Source organism: Rhincodon typus, chromosome 48 (assembly GCF_021869965.1).
Source record: "Rhincodon typus isolate 14 chromosome 48, sRhiTyp1.1, whole genome shotgun sequence".
Classification (NCBI taxonomy): Eukaryota; Metazoa; Chordata; class Chondrichthyes; order Orectolobiformes; family Rhincodontidae; genus Rhincodon; species Rhincodon typus.
In genome coordinates this window covers 7,938,495-7,953,143 of record NC_063379.1, presented here as the reverse complement: position 1 = coordinate 7,953,143, position 14,649 = coordinate 7,938,495, and the positions used below count along the sequence as shown (strand labels likewise).

Sequence of the window (14,649 nt, the reverse complement as noted above, 5' to 3'; positions counted from 1 at the left end):
GCAAATCTCAACCTCCTCTTGGGAAATAAGGCAGGGCAAGTTACTGAGGAAATAATGGGGCATCGCTTACCATTTCTATCAGTTTTAAAATAGCTCTGGAAAAGGATAGGCTGATCCACAAGTTAAAGTTTTTGTGGAGCTGACAGTGGGGTCTTTGAACATTTTAGCCTGTAAGTGTGATTTGTAGAGTTTATTTACTAATCTTTGATTTTGTAAATGAGAGTGAGATTGAATCTGCACTCAGGTCTCTGTTATTCTTTGCATGTCTGATGGATTATGTTCATATAATGAATTAAATAATGTTTATCTCCATTTGTGTTTGTAATTGCATCTTTAATGTTGTAATGTAGAAATAGTTCTCCATGTGGTACATCAATTATAAATAACCTGAACTCTTTGAGAATATTTGTTTTAATTAAATAACTTGTGTGGCTTCTGAACACAGAGCAAACCTACATGATGTAAAACAGAAAGTGCTGCAAATACTCAGCTGGTCAGACAGTATCTGCAGAAAGAGAAACAGGATGGATGTTTCTGGTCAATGTCCTTTCATCAGAGGAAATGACTGAGTACTTTCAGCAATCTCTGTTTTTATTTAATGGTCACAGCATCTGGAATATACAGCTTTTCTAATTATAAATCTGCACAACATATTATTCAGTTGTTTGCTGTAGGTTACTATTGAGAGATTAATATAGTCCTTTTCGATCTTACAGTCAATGTGATTTGGACACTGGGATTTATTTAGATGCCGGTTTGGGCAGAAATGGAAATTACTTCTTTCTCTCTTGCTCTGTTTGAGTGTTAGAATATAAATATGGCACTGGAATTTGGGAACAGAGTGAAACTGAACACTGTCTCTGTCTGAGACTGTGGGATTGATGACCCTTCTGTGTCTGTGTATATCTGCCAGTGATAATGTACCAACTGTGTGAGAGAAGGAACTGCCTGCAATGCTCCTTGTCTCAGGTGAAGATGGGGAGAAGAGCAGAAGGGAAAGTCTGTGATGGAGTGGAGGGCAGGAGACACTGAAATGACAGAGTGACAATGTTGACCAAAATGGTGCCATGACCGGGGTGGGGGGGAACGGTGGGCAGGGGGGTGGCGAACGGTGGTGGTGGCGGCGTGGGAATGGGTTCATGAGCTAACATAATGAGTAGTAAAATTCTGGAAAACATCAGTTGTGAAGCTGTGGTTAGTGGATCAGTCCCTGGTGTTTCTATTCATTTGACAAGTTGATCCTCCCTTCCTCTCTCCACAGATGCTGCTTGATCTGCTGAGTGTTTCCAGCAGCCTCTGTTATTATGTCTATTTGCCAGTGTGAGCAATGTCGCACTTTTTTGAAAACTGAAATGAGCCATGTTGGGGAAGCAAGATTAAAGTAAGAAATAGGAAACAGTGAAGTGAAAAGATTCAGAGAATCTCAGTGAATCCAAATAATTCTGTCCTGGCTCCACACTACAGTTCACAGATAATCACCATTATCAGCAACAAGGAACAAGCCTGAGCTACATTTTCAGTAGAAGATGAGATTTAATTGGAAGTCTGTTATTTCCCAAGCATAACATACAACTCGACTGATTCCAAGTAGCTAATCTCATCCTTATACCACCACTGCTCAGTGCAACATGATCGCTGTAGCCATACACAGCAGATACTCATCAACAGTGTTATGATGACAAATTAAACATAGCTGATGCTCAGCTGTGGAAGGAATTGTCTGGTTAAAACCATTAAAAAAATAAATTCTGAGCACTGTCATAAGGAGGTGAGGGAGCTGGGGAAGTGGAGAAGTTCAGAGAGCAAGTCAAGAACATTATCATAGAATCCCTACAGTGTGGAAACAGGCCCTTCGGCCCAACAAGTCCATGCTGACCCTCAGAGCATCCCACCCAGACTCATCCCCCTATAACCCCACCTAATCTACACATCCCTGAACACTTTCGGCAATTTAGCATGGCTAATTAACTGTGCTGAGTTGAAAGTATTGCTTTTCTTTAAATTTGGTACCATTCTTTGTCAGCCATGGTTGAGGGACCATTATTCCCCTCTTTACAATTACTATCTCCTCTCTCAGGGCCCTGTCCAGAATGTCTCCGCTCTCCACATTCTTGGAGGGTTGCCAACAAACAGTAAATTAGAGATGCGTGCAGTAAGGGTATAGCAGTTATTGTAGGTGACTTCAATCTTCATATTGATTGGACTAACCAAACTGGTAGCAATGCGATGGGGGAGGATTTCTTGAAATGTGTAGGGGATGGTTTCCTTGACCACTATGTTGAGGAACTACAACACAGCAGGCCATCCTAGACTGGGTAATGTGTAATGAGAGATGATAAGAGAGGATAAGGTAGTAAAAAAAGCTTGTGGCATGCTTGCCTTCATTAGAAGAGGCATTGACTATAAAGATAGTCAAGTTATGCTGCAGTTTTGTTGAACTTTAGTTAGGCCACACTTGGAATATTGTTTACAATTTGGGTCACCACACTACCAGAAGGATGTGGATGCTATGGACAGGTTTACCAGGATGTTGCCTGATATGGGGGTTTTAGCTCTGAAGAAAGCTTGGATACACAGAGTTTGTTTTCACTAGAACGCAGGAGTTCAGTGGTGACCTGATAGAAGTTTATAAGATTATGAATGGCATGGATAGAGTGAAAAGTATGAAGCTTTTTCTTAGGGTGGAGGGATCAATTGCGAGGGTACACGGGTTCAAAATGCAGGTGGGGTGATGGTTGATGTTTAAAAGAGATGTGTGAGGCATGTTTTTCACACAAAAGGTGGTGAGTGCTTGGAGCATGCTGCCAGAGGTGGTGGTGGAAGCAGACACAATAACGGCATTCAAGAAGCACTTGGACGAATACCTGAAGAGGAAGGCAATAAAGGGATATAGATCCTGTAAGTGAAGACAGTTTTAATATGGAAGGGCAAAATATATTGGCGCAGGCTTGGACGGCCAAAGGGCCTGTTCCTGTGCTGTATTGTTATTAGTTCTCTGATTAATTAGCAACCTTGTGGGGTGAGATCCTTCATGGAAAAGTGACCATAATATGGCAGAATTATCCATTAAGCTGGAGAGTGACACAGTTAAATATGAGATTAAGGTACTGAACTTAAAGAAAGCAAAATGATATGAGGCATGCATTGGCTAGGATAAGCTGGCCAAGGATATGTAAGGAGTTGATGGTGGATAGGCAATGGCAGACATTTAAAGAACACATGGATGAACTTCAACATTGTACATCCCTGCCTGGCCTGAGAGTAAAACAGAGAAGGTGGCTCAACCATAGCTAACTAGGGAAATCAGGGCTAGTGTTAAAGCCAAAGATTAGGCATATAATTTAGTCAGAAAAAACAGCAAATCTGAGGAGTGGGAGAAATTTAAAACTCAGCGGAGCAGGACAAAGGGTTTAGTTCAGAAGGGGAAATAGAATATGAAAGTAAACTTGCAGAAAACAAAAACTGACTGCAAAACCTTCTATAGATATGTGAAGAGAAAAAGGCTGGTAAAGATAAATGTAGGTCTCTTACAGTTAGAATCAGGTGAGTTCATAATGGACAACAAAGAGGTAGCAGACCAGTTGAACAGATGCTTTGGATCTGTCGTCTATAAGGAGGACACAAATAAACTTGCACAAATGCTCGGGGACAGAGGGTCAAGCATGAAGGGGAACTGAAGGAATTCCTTATTCGTCAGGAAATAGTGTTGAGGAAATTGATGGGACTAAAACACAAAAAGTCCCCTGGGCCTGATGATCTGCATCCCAAAGTACTGCCAGAGTTCCAATGGACTGGAGGGTAGATAATGTAACCCCATTTTTTGAAAAAGGAAGGAGAGAGAAAACGGTCAATTATGGGCTGGTTAGGTTAGCCTGACGCTGGTGGTGGGGAAAATGCTGGAGTCAATTATTAAGGATGTAATAACTGAGCATTTGGAAAGCAGTGATAGAATCGGTCCAAGTCAGCATAGAATCACTTAAGGGAAATCATATTTGACAAATCTTCTGGAATTTTTTGAAGATGTGACCGGTCGAGTGAACAAGCATGAATCAGTTGATGTTGTGTCTTTGGGCTTTCAAAACGCTTTGACAAGGTTTCACACTAGAGATTAGTAAGCAAAGCTAAAGCACATGGTATCAGAGGTAGTGTCGTGACACAGATAGGGAACTGGTTGGCAGACTGGAAGCAGAGAGCTAGAATAAATGGGTCCTTTTCAGAATGGCAGGCTGTGTTGAGTGGCATACCGCAGAGTTCAGTGCTGGGACCCAAGCTGTTTGCAATATACATTAATGATTTGGACGAAGGCATTGAATGCAAGATCTCCAAATTTGCAGATGACACAAAGCTGGGTGGCAGTATGTGCTGTGAGGAGGATGCTAAGAGGCTGTAGGGTGGTTTGGACAGGCTGGCTGAGTGGACAAATACTTGCAAATGCAGTGTAATATGGATAAATGTGAGGTTATCCACTTTGGTGGCATAAACAGGCAGGCAGATTACTATCTGAAGGGTGGCAGTTTAGAAAGAGGGGAGACCTGAGTGTCATGGTGAAATGGTCACTGAAGGTTGGCATACAGGTGCCAGCTGGCAGTGAGGAGAGCTAATGGCATGCCGGCCTTCATAGCGAGAGGAATTGAGTACAGGACTATGGATGTCTTGCTGCGTTTACACAGGGCCTTGGTGAGGCCATATCTTGAGTATTGCGTGCAGTTTTGGTACCCCTGTCTGAGGAAGGACATTCTTGCTATTGAGGGAGTCCTGCAAAAGTTAATCAGACTGATTCCTGGGATGGCAGGACTGACATATGAAGAAAGATTGGATTGACTGGGCTTGTACTCACTGGAATTTTGAAAAATGAGCGGGAGGTGGGAATCTCATAGAAAAATGTAAAATCCTGATGGGACTCAACAGGCTAGATACGGGAAGAATGTTCCTGATTTTGGGGATTTCCAGGACTAGGGGTCACTGTCTAAGAATAAGGGTTAAGCCATTGAGGACTGCGATGAGGAAGAATTTCTTCAGAGAGTTGTGAACCTGTGGAATTCGCTACCACAGAAAGCTATTGGGGCCAGTTTGTTAGGGAGCTGAATGTGGCCCTTGTGGCTAAAGGGATGGGTATGGAGAGAAAGTAAGGGTAGGATACTGAAATTGCACGATCAGCCATGATCATATTAAATGGTGGTGCAGTCTTGAAGGGCCAAATGGCCTAGACTACACCTATTTTCTATGTTTCAATAAGTGTGCAGCAAGTCAATATCTCTGTGAAGCAGGCTGGGAGGAGCGTGCAGCAGCCGGTATCACTGTGAGCAGACTGGGAGGGGTCACTGAAACAGTTTGTGAGGTACTTAGTATAAAGTGGTGCATGAGGATGGCATTGACTTTTGTATAAAGCAGCTTGAGAAGAGAGCAGTAAGTTTTGATAGATTGTGCTGGTCAGGTGCATCTTTGAAAGCTATAAATTAGAAAGCATTTAGAGTTTGGTGAGCTGAGTACTTCTCCTAATAAAACTGTTGCAGTCCATTCACTTAACCAAAATAAGGTCAGGAGTTTGGACTGTAGTGGGAATGTTTGGAACGGGAAAAGGCCCCCAGCACAATGAGTATTATTCAAAAGGAACAACTAACAAACTTCATTTCAGAGGATGTCATGACTAGCCTAGCAACAATCATGTAACAAAATGTCAATTGTCACAGTAGCACTGAGCCAGCTCATAGCCTCCCGTCTCACCTAGCCACGAGCAGGAGAGGGTCATGGGGTCAATTGAACCTCTCCATCAAAGAAGATTGATCTTCTCCACATGCCAACTGACCTCCCCCACCACCACCAACCTGCCACTCTCATAACCATTAATTCCCTTGTAGATCCAAATTCTGTCAAACTCAGCCTTAATTCTCGATAACGACATAGCATCTGCTGCTCTCTGTGGAAGAGAATTACAAAGAGTACTTGTGCTTGGAGAGGAGAATTTCCCCCTTCAGTGAACATGAAGACCGTCCCAATAGTTCTTCGCCTTCTTTCACCCAGGCCTGGTATCAGTGTCCCATGAATCAAACTCATTTCTCTCACATCTATCGTTGAGCTACAGATGCCAGACTATGATGTGATTTCCACAATGACAATTTCATCATAGCAATGCAGAGTCTATTCAAATTATCAGCCTGTGTTTTAATTTAATCCTTAGATGTCAATCTTCCCTCAGCAGAATCCCTTTCATTGTCCCTCCTGTATTCTTGGTACCCACATGGACCACAATGCGCAGTGTGATGTCTTTTTTATTTTTTCACGGGATGTAGGCATGACTGGCCGGGAATCCAATGACCCAGGTAATGTTCTGGGAGCTTGGTTCAAATCCTGTCGTGGCAGATGGTGGAATTTGAATTCAATAAAATTCTGGAACTAAGAGTTTAATGATGACCATGATTCATTATTGATTGTTAGAGGAAAAAAAACATCTGGTTCACTAATGTCTAGGGAAGGCAACTGTCATCCTTATCTCATCTAGCCTGCATGTGATTCCAGACCCATAGCAATGTAGCTAACCCTTAATTGCCCTCTGAGCGACTGGGGTTGGACTATAAATGCTTCCCTGGCCAGCCTATCCCATATCTGTTGCATGTCTGCTAATGAGTGAATACAACAAATATCGAACAAGCTGTGAACTCCTGAAAGATAAAGCAATGCTCCAGGACTAGATACCATCACCAGTGAAGGCTCAGTGAGCCTGCATTGTCTTCTAAAACAAAAACAGAAATTGCTAGAAAAGCTCAGCAGGTCTGGCAACATCTGTGGAAAGAAATCAGGGTTAACTTTTCAGGTCAGTGACCCCCCTCCTCAGAACTGATTTCTGTCCAGAAATGCTGCCAGACCTGGTGAGCTTTTCCAGCAATTTCTATTTTTCTTTCTGATTTACAGCAAACACAGTTCTTTCATTTTTTAAAATTCTGCATTGTCTTCAATCTGATTGTCAGTGGCCTGCTGTCTTTTACACCAATCCCCACATTCGGTTCAGTGTGTGGTGTGACAGAGAAAGAAACGTGACAATCTTTCTACCAAATGTGTGATCATTCTGCCATTTCGAGTCACTATACTATTACTGATGGAATATTCTCTTCTTTAAAAGCAAACAGTTCTGCAAAAACTTCAATAATTAATGCAGGAGAGTGAGAATATCATTGATCATTCATAGCACGGCTACACAACAAACAAGTAGGAAAATGGTGTCACTCAGTAAGAATCAGCTCCCAGCAGAGTCCTGCAATTTACTCCTGTGGATACATTAGTTTTTGTGTTACACAAATACCCAGGGTTTTGTGCTTACCGTTCCATTCACAATCCCTTCCCTCATTTCTGTCTTCCTGGGTTTGATTGTGGAGTCTGATTCCAGGAAAATGCAAACCCAGGATTCTCCAAAACAGGGTTGTCACTCTGGGTATATCCAGAGAGTGGATGTTACTGGACAGAGGAGTCCATATCAGCTGCGTCACCCAGTCCCCTTTTGCTCCTACATAGATGCACCTCCGAGTAAGGTTACTGGGCATCACTACCAGAGTAATGTACCCCACAGACCCAGGAATACTGACTGTAATTTCAGTGTCTCACCACAGCCCAGACTGAGCCCCACTCTGGCTCCTTCCTGTCTGAGGTCCAGATATTCTGTAGAAACCACACTGTGGGGCAGGGTGGCTGTATTTCCTGACCTTGTGGCTCAGCCTCTGACCTCACTTTGGGAGATGACCCACACTCAGCTCGAGCTGGAAACTGGGAAATGGTCAATATAATTTTAATCTGGAGCACAGCTGGTTAAAGTACCAGGGGTTGCGGGTGGGGGGTTGCGCGCGGTGGTGGGTGGAATCAGCTGAAAATGTTCGCAATGACAGCAGTGATGTTTGTATCTTCCAACGTTCACACTGTCACTTAGTCCAAATTGGAGTTCCTGCAGAGACGTCAAGATTTTTTTTCAATTTAGAGTGAACTCATTTCCCACAATCTGAAACACATTGAAGTTTAAACAGAAAATAAAGGGATGGAAACACGGTGTAAATAACGGACACTTGGGTTAGCATTTGGTAATAATTAAGAAAAATATTACATCTATATTAAATCTTTATTCAAGTGTAAGCACTCACTTGAACAGTTGCAGACTCCTGCAGTTCTGTATTAGGTGGAGCAATGAGGGGACAGAATTGTTGGTTGAGATGTTTAATGGGAAAAACGACAACTTCAGTAACTGGTTTGTACTGAGAGCAAGGGCAAGTTGCTCAGCACAAAGATCTGAGAAACTGGCAGTGCGTAGCCTAGGGGAGACAGAAAGAACAAGAATCAAAGTTTATTAATAATAGTATTGCTGACATTGATACAACTGTAAAATATGGGATATTCTGTTACAGTAAATGGAAGACAACATTGGCTGGAATGCTCCCAGGCCCTGAATGACATGGACAACAGTGAGAAATCTGGGAGAATCCCATCAGAACTCAAGCAATACCTACCCTAACATTTGAGAGCAACAAGTCACATTTTCTCCGTTCTACATTACTACCCAAGGCCCTACCATTAATTGCATAAGCTCCCCTTGTTTGTTGTACCAAAATGCAATACCTCGCATTTATCCAGATTGAACTCCATGTGCCATTTTTCAGCCTATTGATCTATTTGATCAAGATGCTATTACAATTTTAGAAAACCTTCTTCACTGTCTACTATGCCACCAATTTTGGTATCATCTGCAAACTTACTAACCACGCCTTGTGAGTATTTAAGGCTGAGGTGGATTCTTGATCAGTTGGGAAGTCAAGGATTATAGAGAAAGGGCACAAAAGTGGAAATGTTGGATCAGCCATGATCTTATTGAACGGCAGAAGAGGGTCGATGGGTTGAATAGCCTGCTCCTGTTCCAATGTCTTACTGACTTATGTTGTAATAATAATGTACAATGTGATACAATATATGTTAGAACATGAACACTGACAATAATAATGTAGTGTTATTTTAATACAGAATATTTATAAAATATTTTAATAATTACTGTTACTGACATGAATATGGTATTTATGAACACTATTTCTGATAGTAATAATGTGGTATTGATTAATATCTCTATCACAGATATTAACAATAATGTACAAAGCGATTATTGATAACACTTTTGCTGAAAAGAATAATAACACACAACGTTTAATGCCACTATTACTTCTGCTGGTTACTTTTATTAAACTAATTACACTATCACTGATATAAATAATGTGCAGCTTTATTGATAGCAGTCATTACTGGCACTGAAAATAATGTACAGTGTTATTAATGAAATGATGACCAACAATCATCACAGATCGTGCCAGATATCCAGTTCTTATAATCACAGTCACACCCAATCTGGTACTTACCTCAGTTTCTGTATTTTACAGTTCGGGTTCCCCAGAGCCATAGACAATTGTTTCACTCCTGAATCACACAATTTATTATCACTTAGGTTCAGATCCATCACTGACCAATGTGCAGTGAGAGCAGAGATGAGTTCCTAGGTTCCAGAATCTGACTGACATCATTCAGGCTCGGGATTGGATCAGACAAGTGAAATAATGGATAGCAGAAAACAGGACATGTGTAAAATTCAATACGGACACGGATACTGCAGATAACAATAGCAATGTACAGTGTTTATAAAGTACATTTACTGATAGAAATGATCGAGTTTATTCGTATATTTATCAATTATAATAAAAATGAATACTTAACAATACCAGTAATGCACCATTTTTTCCAATAACACTTGTAATGTACAGTATTTATCATCTCACTGATACTTTATTCACAATCCTATTATTAATATTAATAATGTGCAGTGCTTTTTAATACCATTGTCACTGATACAGCACATTTCAGACAATGTCAAACACAATCGCACAAAGTCTGGTCCTTACTGCAGCATGTGTATTTTACAGTTTGGATTCCTCAATCACAGACAGTCGTTTCATTCCCGAATCTCCCAGTTTATTATGGCCCAGGTTCAGAACTGATATGTACTGACAGCAGAGACGAGCTCATTGGTGCAAGAATCTGAGAGGTTATTATTGTTTAGGCTGGGGACCAAAGACAGAATAAAAACTGGATAATGAGTAGCAAGATGAAATAAAACAGGTAAGAAATTGCGAGACAACAAGCTGCAGGGCTGGATGAACACATCATAGGATCATAGGAGCAGAAAGGCTGACGTTTCGGGCCTAGACTCTTCATCAGCAAAGGGGGAGGGGAAGGGGGTTCTGAAATAAATAGGGAGAGAGTGGGGGGGACGGATAGAAGATGGATAGAGGAGAGGATAGGTGGAGAGGAAACAAACAGGTCGAAGAGGCGGGGATGGAGCCAGTAAAGGTGAGTGTAGATGGGGAGTTAGGGAGGACGGACAGGTCAAGGGGGCGGGATGAGGTTGATCAGTAGGAGATGGGGGTGCGGCTTGAGGTGGGAGGAGGGGATAGGTGGGAGGAAGAACAGGTTAGGGAGGCAGGGACGAGCTGGACTGGTTTTGGGATGCGGTAGGGGGAGGGGAGATTTTGAAGCTTGTGAAATCCACATTGATACCATTGGGCTGCAGCGTTCCCAAGCGGAATATGAGTTGCTGTTCCTGCAACCTTCAGGTGGCATCATTGTGGCACTGCAGGAGGCCCAGGATGGACATGTCGTCTGAGGAATGGGAGGGGGAGTTGAAATGGTTCGCGACTGGGAGGTGCAGTTGTTTATTGCGAACCGAGTGTAGGGGTTCTGCAAAACGGTCCCCGAGCCTCCGCTTGGTTTCCCCGATGTAGAGGAAGCCACACCGGGTACAGCAGATGCAGTATACCACATTGGCAGATGTGCAGGTGAACATCTGCTTGATGTGGAAAGTCTTCTTGGGGCCTGGGATGGGGGTGAGGGAGGAGGTATGGGAGCAAGTGTAGCACTTCCTGTGGTTGCAGGGAAAAGTGCCGGGTGTGGTGGGGCTGGAGGGGAGTGTGGAGCAGACAAGGGAGTCACAGAGAGAGTGGTCCCTCCGGGAAGCAGATAAGGGTGGGGAGGGAAAGATGTCTTTGGTGGTGGGGTCGGATTGCAGATGGCGGAAGTGTCGGAGAATGATGCGTTGGATCCGGAGGTTGGGGTGGTACGTGAGGACGAGGGGGATTCTTTTTTGGTTCTTATTGCGTGGACGGGGTGTGAGGGATGAGTTGTGGGAGATGTGGGAAACACGGTTGAGGGCGTTCTCGACCACTGAGGGGGGGAAGTTACGGTCCTTGAAAAACGAGGACAACTGAGATGTACGGGAGTGGAATGCCTCATCCTGGGAGCAGATGCGGCGGAGGCGAAGGAATTGGGAATAGGGGATAGCATTTTTGCAGGAAGGTGGGTGGGAGGAGGAGTATTCTAGGTAGCTGTGGGAGTCGGTGGGCTTGAAATGAATATTGGTTTCTAGGTGGTTGCCCGATATGGAGACAGAGAGGTCCAGGAAGGGGAGAGAGGCATTAGAGATGGTCCAGGTAAACTTAAGGTTGGGGTGGAAGGTGTTGGTGAAGTGGATGAACTGTTCGAGCTCCTCGTGGGAGCACGAGGCGGCGCCGATACAGTCATCAATGTAATGGAGGAAGAGGTGGGGTTTAAGGCCGGTGTAGGTACGGAAGAGGGATTTGCTTCTGGTAGGAATGCAGAATACACGAGATTGCCCAGCTCTTCTGTATCACGCTCAGCTGGATTTTAGATTTAATCAATTCAGAGTTTGGTTACTGGGTGGGCCTGCAAGAGCTGGCAAATACAATGCCATCTGTTTTGTATCTCCACTCTTATCCAATTTAACCTCCACTGTTTGTTATTAATGTCATCAGCGATACCCTTAAACTTGCATACTTTAATAACATTACAGCTAAATTAATAGTGTACAGTGTCAGACATGTAGTTATTATAAACATCTCACACGTTCTGCTACTTACTCCAGTTCCTGTATTATGCTGCTTGGTTTCTCAGAGCCATAGACTGTAATTTCACTCCTGAATCTCCCAGGTCATTGCTCTGGAGACTAAACAAAAGTAGTGAGAAACACATTTATTCAAAACAAAACTTATGCAAAATTTGTGTCTCTAATATTAGAGGAAACATGAAGTCATCAAATGAGAGCTTCTTTTATATAAAAATACAATTCAACAGGACAAATGAACTTTTGACTGCAATTAATAAATGACAACAAATAACAATGATATTTGAACAATTACCTATTACTGGAGATATACCTCACCCAATTTCACTTTCAATGGAATTTCAATTCCCAAGTCAATGAAACAGAGAAATAAGAACAAAGTGGACTGGCTGTCAATTCACTATCACTAGCCTTATGATGTGGTGAAGGCTAGTATTACTCAGAATCACAGAAGTGCAACAGTGCAGAAAGAGACCATTTGGTCCATTGTGTCTGCACTGGCTCGTAAATGAGCGTTATTGCCAGTGCTAATCTCCTGCTTTTTCCCCATACCATCATACATTATTTCTATCCAAATGATCATCCAATGCCTGTTGAATGCCTCAATTGAACCTGCCTCCAACATTTTTCCAGACAGTGCAATCCATAAACCAACTTCTTGTCTTTGCTTCTTTTGCAGATTACCTCTTTCGAATATTAATTAAATACTGGCATGGATCTTTTGCAAAACGACAATTAGTGGACTGTCAATTGCTCAAGCTTTTTCAGTCCCTGAAGATATTTCTTGCAGTATCTTTTGAGCCTGGCTTCTCCAGAAGTGAGAAGTGTAGCATCCTTCAACATATTTTTTGCTATGCTGTAGTTGCAAGGGAAACAGAAGACACACCTTTTAGATTGTGTGTGTGTGTGTGTGTGTGTGTGTGTGTGTGTGTGTGTGTGAGCGTGCGAGTGTAAATGGACTGTAACAGCTCAAGAAGGCAGAACACTACATTTTCTTGACGGCGATAAATGCCCATGTCCTAAGAGTGAATTCAAAATAACGACAAGGTGGGCATGTGGGTGAGATAAATAGCTAGAGTGGCAGTTTGATAGGTGATAGGTTCGGAGGCTGGCAGATTCCAGAGGTAAGTCAGAGTTAGTCAGCTTGGATCAGGAGAGAGTCAGTTCAAGGGCTCGTCAAGTCTGGTGAAGGGGTGCAGGTCAGATTGGGGATGAGTTTTATTGGTTTGGGTGCAGTCTGTGTCATCTAGGAGTTCATTCACTTTTTTGTCCATATTGATCTTCCTTTAACTGGTATAAAGATCAGTTAAACTGAGTTGAATAAAATAATCAGTGCTTGCGATCTTCCCTGACAGGACCCGTCAGTCTCAATTCCTGTCAGCTTCCTTCAGCTATCTTCTGTGGGTCCCAGAGCCCCATTTGGACTTGATTTGTTTCAGCTCATTGACATGTTCCTGCTGGAATTCCTCTGTTAAACAATGGCTCTGGTCCAGGAATAAATAACATCACAGTTCCTGCTGCTAGCCCACATGCAGGGATGCTGTGGTTAGGGATGTTTGTGAGGGTGCTAGATGTAGATACTGAGGCATCCCCAATTAAACAATGTTGGTGTGAGAACCTCTCAGACTCCTGGAGATGCTGCCTTTGTGTATTTGTCTTTGTTCCAGTCTTATTCAGCTACCTTGTTACAGCCAGTACTGTGATGACTACATTTGTGCCATTCCCTTCAATCAGCTTGATGTGGAGTAACTCCATCGACTTTGTTTTAAGTTTCCACCAATGCCCTTTATTTGATGGACCTTCTTTGGTGCTTTTCTCCTGTCTTCAACTTCTCCAATTCCATTTCAGGGAACCAGCTCCCTGCCAATGTCATGAATAAGTTCACAGACTCCATCCCCATTCCTTTGTCCCATTGACACTACTGTCCAGGCCAATGCTTCAGAAATAATCTCAGCTCCTTCCTTGTACCCATCTTTTTGTTGGTATGATCAACAGTGAAGAAGGTTATCTAAGATTACAAAAAGGGATCTCAATCAATTGGAACAATGGGCTGAGGAGTGGCAGATGGAGTTAATTACATTTTGGTCAAACAAACAAGGGCAAGACTTGTACAGTTAATATAGGGCCCTGGGTAGTGTTGGTGAACAGAGAGACCTGGGGGTTCAGTTACATAGTTCCTTGAAACTTGCATCGTAGGTACACAGGGTGGTTAAGAAGACGTTTAGCACACTTGCTTTCATTGCTCATACCATTGAGCATCAAAGTTGGGACATCATGTTGAGGTTGTACAGAATGTTGATGAGGTCGCTTTTGGAGAACTGTGGTATAGGAAGGATGTTATTAAATTGGAGAGGGTTCAGAAAAGATTTACCAACATGTTGCTGGAAGTGGAGGGTTTGAGTTATAAAAACAGGCAGGACAGGCTGGGACTTTTTTCACTGGAGCGTACGAGGTTGACCTTATAGAGATTTATAAAATCACGAGGGGCATAGATAAGGTGAATAGCAAAGGTCTTTTCTCGAGAATTCAAAACTAGCAGGCATTATTTTTAAGGCGTGAAGAGAAAGATTTAAAAGGGAGTCAAGAGGCAACTTTTTTTTTTTAACACAGAGGGTGGTTCGTATGTGGAATGAGCAGCCCAGAGGAAGTGGTTGATGCAGGTACAGTTACAAATATTTGGAGAGATACATGAATCGGAAAGGTTCAGAGGGATATGG

The 14,649-nt window shown here is 42.7% G+C and overlaps 1 long non-coding RNA gene across 1 annotated transcript in view; it reads left to right on the top strand.

Moving 5' to 3' along the window:
- The window catches only part of LOC125488060, a 56,843-nt gene extending 47,194 nt beyond the window's left edge, over window positions 1-9,649 (top strand). Inside the window, exon 4 of the long non-coding RNA XR_007266204.1 lies at window positions 8,385-9,649. This is a non-coding gene — a long non-coding RNA (uncharacterized LOC125488060). The remainder of the gene's footprint in view (window positions 1-8,384) is intronic.
- The last annotated feature ends 5,000 nt before the right edge of the window (window positions 9,650-14,649 follow it).